Source organism: Microcebus murinus, chromosome 23, assembly GCF_040939455.1.
Source record: "Microcebus murinus isolate Inina chromosome 23, M.murinus_Inina_mat1.0, whole genome shotgun sequence".
Classification (NCBI taxonomy): Eukaryota; Metazoa; Chordata; class Mammalia; order Primates; family Cheirogaleidae; genus Microcebus; species Microcebus murinus.
The window spans coordinates 22,273,269-22,288,031 of NC_134126.1; positions in this window are offsets into that span (position 1 = coordinate 22,273,269).

Genomic DNA, 14,763 nt, shown 5'->3' on the forward strand with positions numbered 1-14,763 from the left:
ACAAACCCAAGCCCGGAGAGAAAACAAGAATTTCTTTGAAATGAGCCCCCTGGGCTGAAGCACGGACAAATCTCCTTCTCCCTTGTTCCTCTCCTGAGCTTCCTAGTCCCTCAGCTCCTAGCCACCTCCTGTCCTTTCAGCTCTATAGTGGCCTTCACGTTGGTTCCCCACGAGTAGATTCTATCTCAAGAAACCACTTTCTTTGCTGATCCATAAGACGTAAATCTTCATTCATTAAAGTTTTATCAGGAGAGTCAGCAATGCAGTCCTAACTTCAGGCTCCACTTTGAATTCTAGTTCTCTTGCTGTTCCCATCACACCTGCAGTAGTTCCTCCTCTGAAGTCTTGAACCCTTCAAAGTCATCCACGAGGGTGAGAATCAACATCTTCCAAATTCCTCTTACTGTTAATATTTTGACCTCTTCCCATGAATCATGTATGTTCTTAATGACATCCAGAATGGTGAATCCTTTCAAGATGGTTTTAAATTTACTTTGTTCAGATCTATCAGAGGACTCACTATCTGTGGCAGCTATAGCCTTACAAAAATGTATTTCTTAAACAGTAAGACTTGAAAGTTGAAATTGCTTCTTGATCCATGGGATACAGAATGGATGCTGTGTTAGCAGGCAGGAGAACAACATTCATCTCCTTGTACTAATACTTCTCCATCAGAGCTCTGGGATGACCAGGTATATTGTCAATGGGCAGTGATATTTTTAAAGGAATCTTTTTTTCTAAGCAGTAGGTCTCAACAGTAGACTTAAAAATTCAGACAACCATGCTGTAAACATATGTGTTGTCAGCCATGCTTTGTTCTTCCATTGATAGAGCACAGACAGAATAGATTTAACAATATTAACATCTTAAGGGCATTAGGATTTTTGGAATAGTCAATGAGCATTGGTTTCCACTTAAAGTCACCAACTACACTAGGCCCTAATAAAAGAGTCAGCCTGTATTTTAAGCTTTGAAGCCAAGCATCCACTTCTCCTCTCTAGCTATGAACATCCTAGATGGTGTCTTCTTCAAATAGAAGAGTGTCTTGTCTACATGGAAAACCTATTGTTCAATGTAGTCACCTTCATTAATGATCTTAACTGGATCTTCTGGAAAACTGGGGCAGCTTCTACAGCAACATTGGCTGCTTCACCTTGCACTTTTATGTTATAGAGACGGCTTCTTTCCTTAAACCTCATGAACCAAGCTCTGCTAGCTTCCACCTTTTCTTCTGCAGCCTTCAGAGAACTGAAAAGAGTTAGGACCTTCCTCTGGATTAGGCTTTGGCTTAAAAGAATGTTATGACTGGTTTGATCTTCTATCCAGATCTCTCAAACTTTCTCCCCATCAGCAATAAGGCTGTTTTGCTTTCTTATTATGCATGTGTTCACTGGAGTAGCACTTTTCATTTCCTTCAAGAACTTTTCCTTTGCATTCACAACTTGACTAACCATTTGGTATATGAGGCTTAGCTTTTGGCCTATCTCAGCTTTTGACATGCCTTCCTTACTAAGTTTAATCATTTCTAGCTTTTGATTTAAAGTGAGAGACATGTGAACGCTTGGAGGCCATTGTATGGCTGATAATTGGCCTAATTTAGTATTGTTGTGTCTCAGGGAATAAGGAGGGCCAAGGAGAGGGAGAGAGATGGAGGAACAGCCAGTCAGTGGAGCAGTCAGGACAGACACATTTATCATCTTTCACCATCTTATAAGGGCATGATTCACAGTGCTCCAAAACAATTACAATAAAAATCACTAATCACGAATCACCGTAACAGACATAATAATAATTTAAAAGCTTTAAATATTGCAACAAGTACCAAAATGTAACACAGAGACACAAAGAGAGCACACACTGTTGGGAAAATTGTGCCAATAGACTTGCTCATTGCAGGGTTGCCACAAACCTTCAATTTGTAGAAAACACAATACCTGGGAAGCACAGGAAAGTGCAGTGCAATACAATGAGGTGTGCCTGTACTTTAAATCATCTCTAGATCACTTATAATATATAATACCATGCAAATGCTATGCTATATGCAATGCTATTGCTATGCTATATGCAAAGCAAATGCTATACCATGCAAATTCTATGGAAATGTTATACTATGTTGTGTTTTATTTATATTATTTTTTATTATCGTATAGTTATATTTCTTTTTTTTTCCAAATATTTTCCATCTGGGTGGTTGAATCCATGGATGAGGAACCTGTGGGTACCAGGAGCCGACTGTATGTATGAGACGATCCAACTCAAACTGCACCCCCCATCCCTTTAGCAGGGTCCCACATAAACCAACCCAAAGATGCTGGCAATCCATTTCGATCTTCAGAATGCATCATCAAACAGTCCTCATTTCACTCTTGCGAAACCCCTTCTGCAACCTGTATTTCTTTGTGCTAACCGCAGGTCAAGCCCACTTCTTCTTCCCCAAGTGGAAATGTGAGGACAGAACTGAAGGTCGCCATCCTCCTACCCAGCTGGTGCGAAATTCCCCGGCATGTTATCTGAAGAATGAAGAGAGTTAAAGGTGTTTGTTGACAAGGGCTCAGGCTGCATCATGCTGCTGGGGGCCTGCCCTCCTCGGCCAGACCCCATGTCATTTCCCAGGTGCCAAAGGAAGACCCTTTCGCAGCTCTTATTGGCTGTTGCACCAGTATCACCTCCCGCTGGTGGACGCAGAGGGCAGGCACTTCCTCTCTTCTGCTAGCATAACAGCAATAAATGCTGACATAGCTAGTGCCATGTGCCAGGCACAGATCAAGGTGCTTCACACTTTCATTACACACATCCATACACACACACACACGCACACACACACTTGCAATCTAGTAAGGAAGAAAGCTATAAATGTAGATAGATATACTCATCATAAGAACCCCAAGAGATAGACACTAGTAGCATCCCCATCTTACACAAGAAGGTCTTGTGACTTGGAGAGGTTAAATAACCTGCCCAAGGTCACCCAGCTATGGCATGGCAGAGCTGGGGTTTAAGCTGGCAATCCAGCTATAGAGTTATGCTCCCAACTGCCTCACCTCACCACCTTCCAGTACCTTCCCCAGCCAGTCTCCCTGCCTCCACCCTCCACCTTTCCTCTTCCAGTCCAGCCAGTGCTCTCACCAGACAAGGCCATCACCATGCTCCTCTCTGGGCAGGAGCCCGCAGGGACTTGGTCCTGCCAGCCCACACCTGAGCACAGGGATCAGGGTTCTCATCTCCCTTCCCTCACCCAACCATCAGAGTAGGTGTTCCGACTCTGACACCAGGCCATCCCACATGCCATTTTGGGGGCCTCAGACTTCTGCCCTGTTACTACGCTCCTGAAATTGGGGTCAGAACCGCTCACACCATGAGCCAGAGAGATATGATCAAGCCTGCCTGTCCCCTCCTCATCATTTACCTTTCCTTATTTGTATCACAATATGACCAAGCCCTGGTTTATTCTGTAAATATTTCATGTAAGAATTCTTAGATTTTTTTGTGCTTTCTTCCATATCAGATTGCAACCTTACTGAAAGAAAGGTCTTGTGTGTCTTTCCTTAGCAAGACTAGTGGAGACCCTCCACGGTGTAATTTTAGGGCAGTGACGTTCTAACTCATCAATGTCTAGAATTTTACCATTAGGGACTCATTTCTTTGACTCCGTTTTGTCTTCTCTTAAAATGAAAATGCTCTTAGGAGGAATAACCAAATGAGCATTTTCAGTTATTTATTCTTCGAATGGGTAAGCTGATCAGACCCTAACCTGATATCAGAGTTTAAGAGGAGAGGGAGAAAGCAGGAGAACAAAAGAGTTTGAGGGCACCACGCTTAGGCATTGGGAAAAATGAAAAAGATGTCATGGAGGGAGGAAAAATGCATAGAAGGGCGTTGGCAGTGCTGCCCCAGGACAACTTATCTGCCCAATCATTTTGTTGCTCCAGGGCACAGCAACTCGCCTGTTTGTACCTCCTACACATTGAGCTCAGGATTTTGGCAAAGAATTTCTGAGCCATGCGTTCATGTTCTTTTTCCTTCTGACTTTCACTCTCCACCCTTCTGAAAGACAATGCAGCAGAAAACCTAGGGCCACAGGGTCAGGGCTGACACCAGCCGACGGGGACTAGCAAGCCTCGGTCTGCATCTGTCTGCAGGACTGCCACCTGCCCGTCACCATCATTCCTTAGACCTCCATCCGCCTCTGCCATTTTCAGAACCCGGACTCTCTGAGATGAAGACTTGCGTTGCAAGCTGGAGTTTGGGACATGGAACCTGGCCTCACAGGTCCTTCATACAACCTACTGTTCAGATGCTTTCATTTCCAGGAACAAAAGCTCTCCTAAGCCCCACCTCTCCGTCCCTTCAAAGGGCACCTCCGCGTAGCCACAGAAGCACATCTTGATATCGTTTCTGAGAGCCATAGATTTCAGCAGTCAGTAGCTGGGTTTTTTTTTTGTTCCAGGAAAAAGCAATATTCTTTGACAAATAAGCCATTTGCCAAGCAGTTTAAATGACGTTGCAAAGAGTGACACTACAAACCGGTGAGCCTGTTTTCCCTGCTCCTTTGCACTGAGAAATGGCTAATGCCCCGGATAAAGCGAGCAGATCCCATGTGACTTATGACATGAATGCACAGCACTGCATAAACCTCAGGAAGAGGTGGCCCTGGTCAGTCTCTCTGCCTGTGGGAGCTCCAACCAAGCCGGGTCTTTTTCCTACGATCCCGGAATGGGGGAAAGAAATCATCACCCCCATATCCTTGAGGGTTTTCTTAAATAGATCCCATTCCTTAAACATTTCTCATCTTGTTACTGATGTGGCAAACCCCAGGTGTCTATTAGCCCTGGAACTATTGTGGCCTGTTTTAATGCGGGGCGTTTCCAGGAGGCAGATGTTTTAACTAGCAGGGGAAAGAAAGGTCTGTTTCTTATTGACGGAACCCTCGCATGGGTAATAGAACTTCAAAGATGCGAGGCCAGATTGGGCAGGCAACTTCAAAAGCTTTTGACTGGTGCTGAGTAAACTTTGTATTCTGACACACAAGTTCTTATCTATTCTGCTCCAGACTGGAGAGCAGGGAGGCTGCATCTCACCAAATCACATTGTTTTTCCTCACAGCTGCCAACTTGGAAAAATATCAGGGCACAAAGGGACCATTAAAAAAAAAAAAAGAAAGAGAGAAAGAGAGAAACACACACACACAGACAGACATGTTTTTGTTAGTTCCTAAGCAACACAATATTGCCAAGATGGGGGCTCTTAGGAAAAATGAGACGACATTCGCTACAGTACCTATTAAGGCCACTTGCTAATCCCAATTTTTGTCTTTTTATAAAGAAATTAACAGTATGTACTCGGATAAAGCCTGCGTCTCCCCACCATCCGTACCCTGTCACAGTGTCCCTGCTTTTTTGACAAAGATGCACTTTCTAATGAGGCCAAATCAATGGTTTAATTATATCTAAACTCAAACAATGAAGCTATTTCCTGTTTTTTTAAAAAAAAAACTAAATTCATTTATTTTTAAAATTCTTTAAAAGAATTATATTCGCTTTGGATTACCTGCTTTTTCCATTATTACAAAAAAAAAAAAAAAAAAAAAACCTTAAAATGTGTTTCATTTCAACCTAACTGGAACATGATAATATTTCCCCAGTCTGGGAAGCAGAGACAATCAGGAGGACCATCTTGCTATCAAAGCCGGTATGTGCATCCCTCATGCGGGTGGGTTTCAAAGGACCAGGTTATTTCCTCTGAGAACGTCTATGCGCGTCCATCCCGGGGAAGGGAGGAAGAGCCCCTCAGAAGGAAATGAGTTCTAAACCTGGGATTTTCCTCCTGCCCTGGGAACACATTTATTTAATCAGTGGGTCCTTCCGAGGGTCTCGTGTGTGAGATCTGTCAGCAATGGAATCACAACTCCAGCCCAGCCTGCCACGGGGCTCAGCCTGTGGGACATCTCTGAAGCAGGCAGCTTTGCCTGCTTGTCCTTCCACCTTTGCAATTCAGCCCCGGCTTGGACTCCAGGGCCCACAGCCCCACCCTGATTTCCTCTTGTTTCTCTGGGTCCCCTTGAGATGCTGTTATCCATATGTAAGGAAGCCCAAGCAAGAGACCACAGAGCTCAGTGCAGTGATGCTCATCCTTTGGGGAGATTCGGAAACCCCAGGGTTTTGCTAGTCTAAGAGCAGTCCAGGGACCAGCAGCGGAAGCTTGTAGGAAATACAAAAATCTCAGGCCCTGCCCCGACCTATTGAATCGGAATCTGCATCTCAACACGATCGTCAGCCGCAACTCTGAGGGTTTAGCGATGACCTGAAGTGACAGCTTGGAGTCCAAAAGTACCCCCAGGTGCTTCTGCTCTGCCCCAAGCCTGAGAACCAGTGGTGTGATGCCCCAAAAGCATCGACCCTGGAGCCAGACAGACCAACCTTACAAATCTGCCTTCATCACTTAGCCAGTGGCTAAGCCATTGATAACTGCTAAAGGGACACAGAGATTGTTGACATTCAGGGGACTGTATGTACTGAGCCCCCTCAAAGAGCCTGGGGAGGACCCATCTCTGAGGACTTCCCTGTCCGTGCCACGTCCTCAATCCAAAAAACATTGCGCTACCCTCCTCTCTGCTTCCCAAGGCCCAGCTGTCTGAAGGCGTTTTGACAGCCCAAGACCCTCTCTTGCCTTTACTGCACCCTGAGCTGTAAAACCCCTTCCCTTCCCAGATGAAAGTTCCCTGAGGGCAGTTACTGACATCGCTGTCTCTGTGTCCCCTTCTTCAGTGGTCAGTGGCCGGCCCTGTTCCCTACGCAGAGAAGATACCCAATAAAAATTGGTTGAGTTGAGTTGAAGCCATACTCACAAATTCCTTTAAATGTCATTCAAAAAAGCCCTCCATTTTACAGGTGGAGGCAGGGAAGGAAAGGTATTTCTATTTAATATGAGTCGATAAAGGCCACATCTTTACAAGCAAAAAGCAAGCAGAATATTGAGGCAATTCATCTATTCGGTGAAGCAATTATTAGACCAAAAACCTGTAATTGGAAGACACGTAAGCATTTATAGACTAATTTATTTAGCATATTCTGCTGTCAAGCCTGATAGTATTAATTATCAGGGTATGACATTATTTTAACTTTGGTTTCTGGCATGGAGAATTATTTCATAGTATCTTTCCCTCATTGGCACTTGAATAAAAGGAGTCCAATTTGGTCCGCACCTTCTCATTAGGCTGGCTCCACGGCGACAAGGAAGAGTGGGTAGGATCAGTGTGGAAGGGTGTTGTACCCCCTCAAGTAGTCCAGGGGTGGGGCTGGATTGCTCAGATGCATTAGATAATTTCTCACCCCTCCATGCCATCTGACACGGGTCAACACATCCTTGACTCACTTGATAAAAAGTGGACAACAGCCCTGGGTGACTCACAGGCCAGATGACACGCACCCGATGACCCAGAGGTCCCATTTCAATTATAGAGCAAATGAAAAGTTCCTCGCTGGCAAAGAATGAAGTGTTTCCTAAGGGGAGAAAAAAATCCTGATAGTTCATGGTCTTGTATCCTGAGCTGAGATTACTACTATCTCCACGACTCTCGTGCAAAAGAAGTAGATTCCTCTTTGAGGACTATGAAAAAACTAGGGCCTCTTTTCAGTTTGGGGACAGGTCAGTGACAAGGGCAAAGTAGACCCTTGGAGCTTCGGTCTTCTGAGCAGGGTGGCATGGTCCCTGTGGTGCCAGCAGCAGCCAACTCTTTCCTGTCAGCCTGTCCTATAAACATCGTGGACACTTTTTTTTGAGTGTCTACTATGTGCCAGGCATTTTGCTTATAGGATCGCCTTTAGTCTTTATGGTAAAGCTGGGGTAAAGACTATGATTATCCCTTTTAACAAATTAAAAAAAAAAAAAAACTGGAACTCAATGAGGTTAAGTGAGTTGCCCCAAATCACTCAACTAATAAACGACAGAGCCGAACTTCATGTGCAGGTCCCCTTGGTCTCGAATCCATGGTGGATTATAACAGACCTTCTTGGGGTAGAGTCTCCTGAGTCTTGGGGTAGAGTTACCTCCTCTTCCCCACTTCTAAACAAAACTGTGCAGGTTACCCCCTGTGCTTCGGGTTCCAAGTCCAATCCCTTTCTAAGAAAGCCCACTTCCCTTGCACTTACATTTACCGATCAAAGAGCACAATGACTTCAATTAACTTCCTATAGAAAGGATTCGGGTGAAGTCTTTGATCTCCTTGAGGCACAATGCTTTGTATCTCTTTGTAGCACTGCCGAACACCTAGACAATGTCTCAAACTCACCCCGAGTTCTCAATACCTGTTTGTGGAATGATTAAATGAGGAAATGACTGCTGAGTGCTATTCAGGTAGTAATTCCACGCTTCTGCCCTGACCACAGATGATCTATTTAATTGATTTTAGTGACTCCATAGTAGCTGTTATATTACCTCGCGGCAAAATTAGTCATTTCTTGCTCCTAAGACCTAGTAATTTATATGCTGACCATGTAATAATCTATTATATCAAATACCCACTCCGATTTGAAAAAAAAAAAAAAATAGCTTGCTGCTGAGCATAACAGCCCTGGATACACAAAATAAGTACAGGTGACTTATGAGTTTACACAAAAGGGCCTTCTGTTCTGGATGCAGCTGTTTCAGAAAAACACAGCTAAGAGTATAGAAGGAAGCTGGGTAGGTAAATATTAGGAGAGGCCTTTAAAAGCAGCCGTGATGGCTGGATCCTTAGGATGTAATTGTTAGGCAAGGATGCTCTAATAATGCTTAATATTGATACAGCGTTTACAATGCAACAGACAGGCAATAGGAAGGCTGTTTTTCTGAAGATGAACAAGTGAGAACATGATGGACCAAGCTCGAAACCTCCCAGCAGGCAGCAAGGCACCCAAGAACAAGGAACAAAAAGACCCAGTCATGAAAGGGTTAGGACTGGCTGCGTGTTTGCTTAGGAACAGCATGGCCAAAAGGAAAGGAAAACTTTACCTCCAAGCCTCGAGTCCCTGACCACTCCACCCAAGCCCTACGGTGGGTGGGAAGAACCCTGGAAAGGGGAACAGGAAAGGGAGTTGGGTGCTGGCAAAGAGCACCCCTCGCTCTCCCACCCACTTCCCTGAATGTCTCAGGCCTGGTGTAGCCTCTGGCCTTGTCTGCTACTTCCCACGAGTGGTTGTTTGCAAGTTCCAGGACAGTTTTCAGAGCCTGTCTCTTCTTCATCTTTCCTCTTTGACTCACAGCACCTTAACTCGGATTCATGAATAAAGAGCATTAGGCCCCATCCCCTTGCGATGGTCAAGTAGAAGCAGCCCCAGCTTTGGAATGAGGTACACCTGGGTTTGGACCCAGACATCCTCATTTGCACACCTTTGATACTGGGCAAGTGACTTAAATTTGCAGAGCTTCAGTTTTCTCCTCTTTCAAATGGGCATGATGTTGTCTACCTCATAGGGTTATAGTCAGGACTAAATGATGTGACATAGACCGAGAATCTAACTAAAGGCCTGGCAGTGGAGAACATGCTCTTTGAACCTTAGTCCCCTACCTCTTGCTCTGACTCTGTGTCCCTTCTAAGCGGCTCCATCTTCTGCTGGGGTATAACTAGGAACAGCTGGGAAATACCTGATGAAGTTTTGCTTTATTCCATATGTCCTTGAAATGAATCTTCTGTCCTCTGCACTCCTCTTCTCACCATTAAACCCCCTTCCTTTCATCTCTGGGGAAATCTGGAAACCAGAGGATGGTTCAGCCTCTCATGGAAAGCTCTGGCACTGATCTGGTTAGCAATACCCTACAACGATCTTTAGAGTGTCTTATCCTAGCTTGCCCAGAAGTCTCTCAATTCTAGCACTGAAAGCCCCACGTCCCAGGAAATACCTCATCTCAGGCTAACCAGGGCAGTTGGTGACTCTAGCCATCTTCACAGACAAACATAAAGCTCATCATTTTTTGTATTTATGAATAAGAGCAAGTGACTTAAATAAGACTTAGTCACAAATCAGCAATGAGACACAGGAATCCCAGGATTCTGTGGCTGACTGTCCTTGTTAGGCAACAAAGGGTCATTTGGGAGTAAATCCCACGTGAGACCGCAAGTGCCATTCTTCCAGTCGGTCCATGGGCTGGGCCCGACAGGCAACGCCAGAAATTCAAAATGCACCTCAAATGCACACCTGGAAGGGAGGTGGTTACAGGACTCACTTACTGACCTCGCTGATGCAGGGGAAGCTTCCCAGGCCAAAGCTAGGTTTCTCCACCCTTTCAACACAAAGAACAAAAAGCCTAGACACTGGAATCATTTAAACACTGGGGAAATCCCAATTCTGCCACACTGCTAGCTTGGGAGACCTGGAGAAGCTGCTAATCCCTCTATGCCCGGATTTCCTGCAATCATAATCCATATATGATGGGGCTGTTGTGAAGAATTAATAAAATAACCACGAGAAATGCCTAACACAGCTTTCATTCCAGTATGATGGCAGATCAGATTACTTGAAGACCCTCCCAATATGAAACACCTAGAAAATGCTAAATACGTCGTAATGAACATTCTTTTCAAAGCAATAACTGGGTTTATAAGAACGTGAGGGAGATTCCCAGAGACCCAAACCAAAGGGAGATCAGAAAACTAGAGCAAAAGCCCTGAGCTGATCCTGCAGCTGCCTGTGGGAGGGCTGCCAGCTCGGGTTAGTGCAAGGGCTTGGGAGGAAATGTCCACACGGGGTCAGAAGATTAAGCCTTGAGTCTGCATGATGCAAACAGGTGAAATATACCCCCTCCTGCACCACATGATGCCGGAAGGCTGGAAGTGCCACCTTAGTTATAGGATAAAATAAATGCAATTCATACTCAGGCTTAGGAAGATGATGGAAAAGCTTAGCTGACTTATAGGAGGCTCTGGATGAGGGAAAAAGAAAAAAATTACCTCCTCTGATAATACACGAGCATAGGTCTGCCTTCATATGGGCTTGGGTTTAACCCTTTGCACTCGCTTGCTTTTCTCTCATTATCCACTCAACATTATCCACACTTGACATCTGAGTACAAAAAATTAACTTTACTCTGGATGCATGACATAAAAACAAATTAATATAAAAAGTGACTAGGGCTATGACCCTGACGTGCATGGCAGAAATAAATGAAAAAAATGTCTCCAAAGGGATACAATTTTCATTAGGCTGGAAGAGACTCTCAGATAAATGTCCACCAACCAAAAATCACAATCCAGATTTACAGAGAGGCACACAAGAAAGAAATCTACAATGAGCAAGAGTCAGCAGATACAGCAAATAGCAGAATTTTAACAACCCTGATAACAGCCATTTAAAACAAACTATTAGAATTAAGCTGAACAATAAATATGTTTAGAATAATTAAGCATAAAATAATCAAAAAGATAAGACACAATAAAATAATCATATTGGGAGTGGAATTAAACAGAATTTCTAGAAATGAGAAACATTAACTAGCAGACTAGACAGAGCTGAAGAGAGAGTCAGTAAACTGAAAAATTAATCTGTGAATGAAAGATCTGAAGGCACTCAAATTGCAACACCAAATTAAGAGCACTCAAATTGCAGTACAGAGAGACAAAGAAATGTGAAAGACAGGCTAAGATGGATGATAGGATGAGAAATTTTCAACACAAATCTAATGGGAATTCCAGAAGAAGAGAAGAAAGGCAGTATTCAAAAAAATGAGGGCTAAGAATTGAAAAAAAGATGTAAGCTCATGATCTGTGAGAGCAATAAAAGTTAATTTATATCTAAACACATTGCAGTGAAAGTGCAGAACACAAAAACAAAGATGTTAAATAAAACCATGGAGAAAATACAGATTATTTTTTAAGGGATAATTATTAGACTGACAGTAGTTCTTTTTTCCAACATTTTATTATAAAATTTTCAAGCACAGAGAAGAGCTGACAGAACTTTATAGTGAATATCTATATAACCACTATGTAGATTTACTGTTAATATTTTATTTAATTTCATTATATTTGCTTTATCACTTACGTACCCATCCATCCATCTCTGACTTATCCACCAATTCCTCATTTGGTTTTTGTTGCTAGTTTACTTTTGGGTGTTAGTGTGTATGCATTTCAAAGCAAATTACAGATGTTTTTACACTTTCCCCTAAATGCTTCAGCAAAGATATCATTAATTGAGTTCAATACTTGTTTACAGGTGTTTTGATGTCAAATTTGCATACAATGAAATACACAAATCATGTGTACCTTGCTGTTAACTCAAACATCTATCAAATATAGAATAGTGCCATCACCCCCAGAGAGTTCCTTTGTGTTCTCTCCCAGTCAATATCTACCTGTATCCCATGAAAGTCAACCACTATTCTGATTTTTCCACTATAAATTAGTTTTACCTGTTCTAGAGTTGCACATACGTGGACTCCTACACTTTTGTATAAGGCTTCTTCCCCCAACTAACAGATTTTTAGACTCATCCATGGTGTTGCATGTATCAGTAATTTCCTCCTTTGTATTATTGAGTAGTTTCATATTATATGAATATACCAGTTTGTTCATCCATCCTCTTATTTATAGACATCTGTCCTCTTTTCATTTTAGGGACATTATGAATAAAGCTGCTATGAACATTCTCGAACAAGTATTTTTGTGAATATATTTTTTGCTTCTTTTGGTAAATACCTAAGAGTAGAATTTCTGGGTCACAGAGTAGGTGCACATTTATGAGAGACTGGCCCTTTTCTCTAAGCTTGTAGTACAATTTTACATTCTCCAAAATAGATAAGAGTTCTGGTTGTTACACATCTTTGCCAACATTAATGTTTGGTTTTTTTTAAATTTTAGCCACTCTGATGGAAGTGTAGTGGTATCTCATTGTGGTTTTAATTTGAATTTCTCTGATGCTGATGATGTTCAATACTTTTTCAAGGACCTATTGGCCAGTTGGATATCTTCTTTTATGAAGTGTCTATTCAGATTCTTCCCTGACGACACACTTTTGGACAGCAGCACAATAAAACAGAAAACAACAGAACTGTATTTCATCAGTTAGGGCCCAGTCAGGAGATCAAAACAAAACAAGTAATTTAAACATGACAAATTGATGATAATGAATTGTTAAGTAACGAGAGGTGGTCAACCACCAAAATGCTCAAAGCAAACTCAAAGATGTAGAGAGGTAGAAACTACAGAAATAAATCATTACCCTTGGGGCCAAGAGAAAAGCAAACAAGAAAGAAAACTGAAATCTCAGAGGAAGGGGTCATGCAAAGCTGAAATTCAGACTTCTGAGGAGAGGGGGGCATGGTTGCCATAGAAACATGGTGCCAGCTGATGTGGTGGCAAAGAAACTGGCCACGGCTGAGCCACAAGAGCTGAGAGCCACCCCCACAACGTGGCAACAAAGAAACAGACTGGAGGAGGCCACAAGTGAACAAGGACCCCTACATTCCCATCCGCTGGCTGCTGAACTCTAAAACCAGGACACCAGAAGGAAAGAAGTTCCTTTTTCCTTCTTCCTTTTCCAGCCTTCCCGTGTCCCTCTTGTGCCCTCTATTGGCAGAGCCTAACACTGAACCATTTGTCAAGGGAGAAATCCCAATCTACAAGAGCTCAGGCCCAATATCACAAAGTAGGGCGAAGAATGGTGACCCCAGAGATAAGAGGAAATAAACTACTGATAGACACAAATATCTTCAAGGTGCTGAGGAAAAAATATACCTGTGAATCTAGAATTCTATACCCAGTTAACCTATCAGTCAAGAGTGAAGACACAATAATGATTAAAAATGTTTTTTGTTATACTTTATATAACATATATAAAAGAGAATATGTAACATATAGGTAAATTAAGATTTTTTTTCAGGCAATCAAAAACTAAGATATTATAACTAAAAGGCTGTCAATGCAAGAAATACTAAAGTGCTTTCCTTTAAGAAGGAGAAAATTAAATCCAGAAAGAAAAGGTAAAATGCAAATAAATAAAATAAAAGGTATACGAAGGAATTAGTAAACTTATGGATGAATAAATGGTAAGCAAAGAAATTGGTAAACTTATAGGTAAATTTAAATAAGAAATGACAGTATGAGTCAATAATGATTAAAAATAATGACTAATTTGGAATATAAAAGTAAAGGGTAATCAAAATATGGGACAATCACATGCAGATGGGAAGAAATGATCAGAGTTGAACTGTTTTAAGTTCCTTGTATTTTTGAAAGATAGTTAGAGACCAAGATCACTTAACAATCTAGAAAACAGTATGACTGGTACTCCCTGGAAGTGTACAACATAACTCTGGATGACATTTTCTAAGTCAAGTGCATATCCTATAATGTTAAGTTTACCTCTAAAGAATAGAAATAAACTAAACAACATTAAAATCATTAGAATAAAGAGAATAAAGAACGCTTGATCAACTCAAAATAAAATAAGAATGGAGAGGAAAAAGCAAAACAATTTTAAATCACAAGTGGGAAACAAAATTTTGAGGTGACATAAATCTAAATTTATCAGTAATTCCAACAAATATGAATGAACTAAACTTCTAGATAAAAAGACAGAGATTTTCTTATTGCCTTTTAAAAAATCAGCTACACAATCTGTACAAAAGACACAACTAAAATATAAGAGCATAGAAATATTAAAAGTAAAAGAATGTAAAAAAGACATTCTAGGTAAATAGCAACTAATAGAAAGCTAGTGTCACCATATTCATATTCATATGAAACAGAAGTCAATGAAATAGATTTCAAGAATTATTAAAGAAGGATAT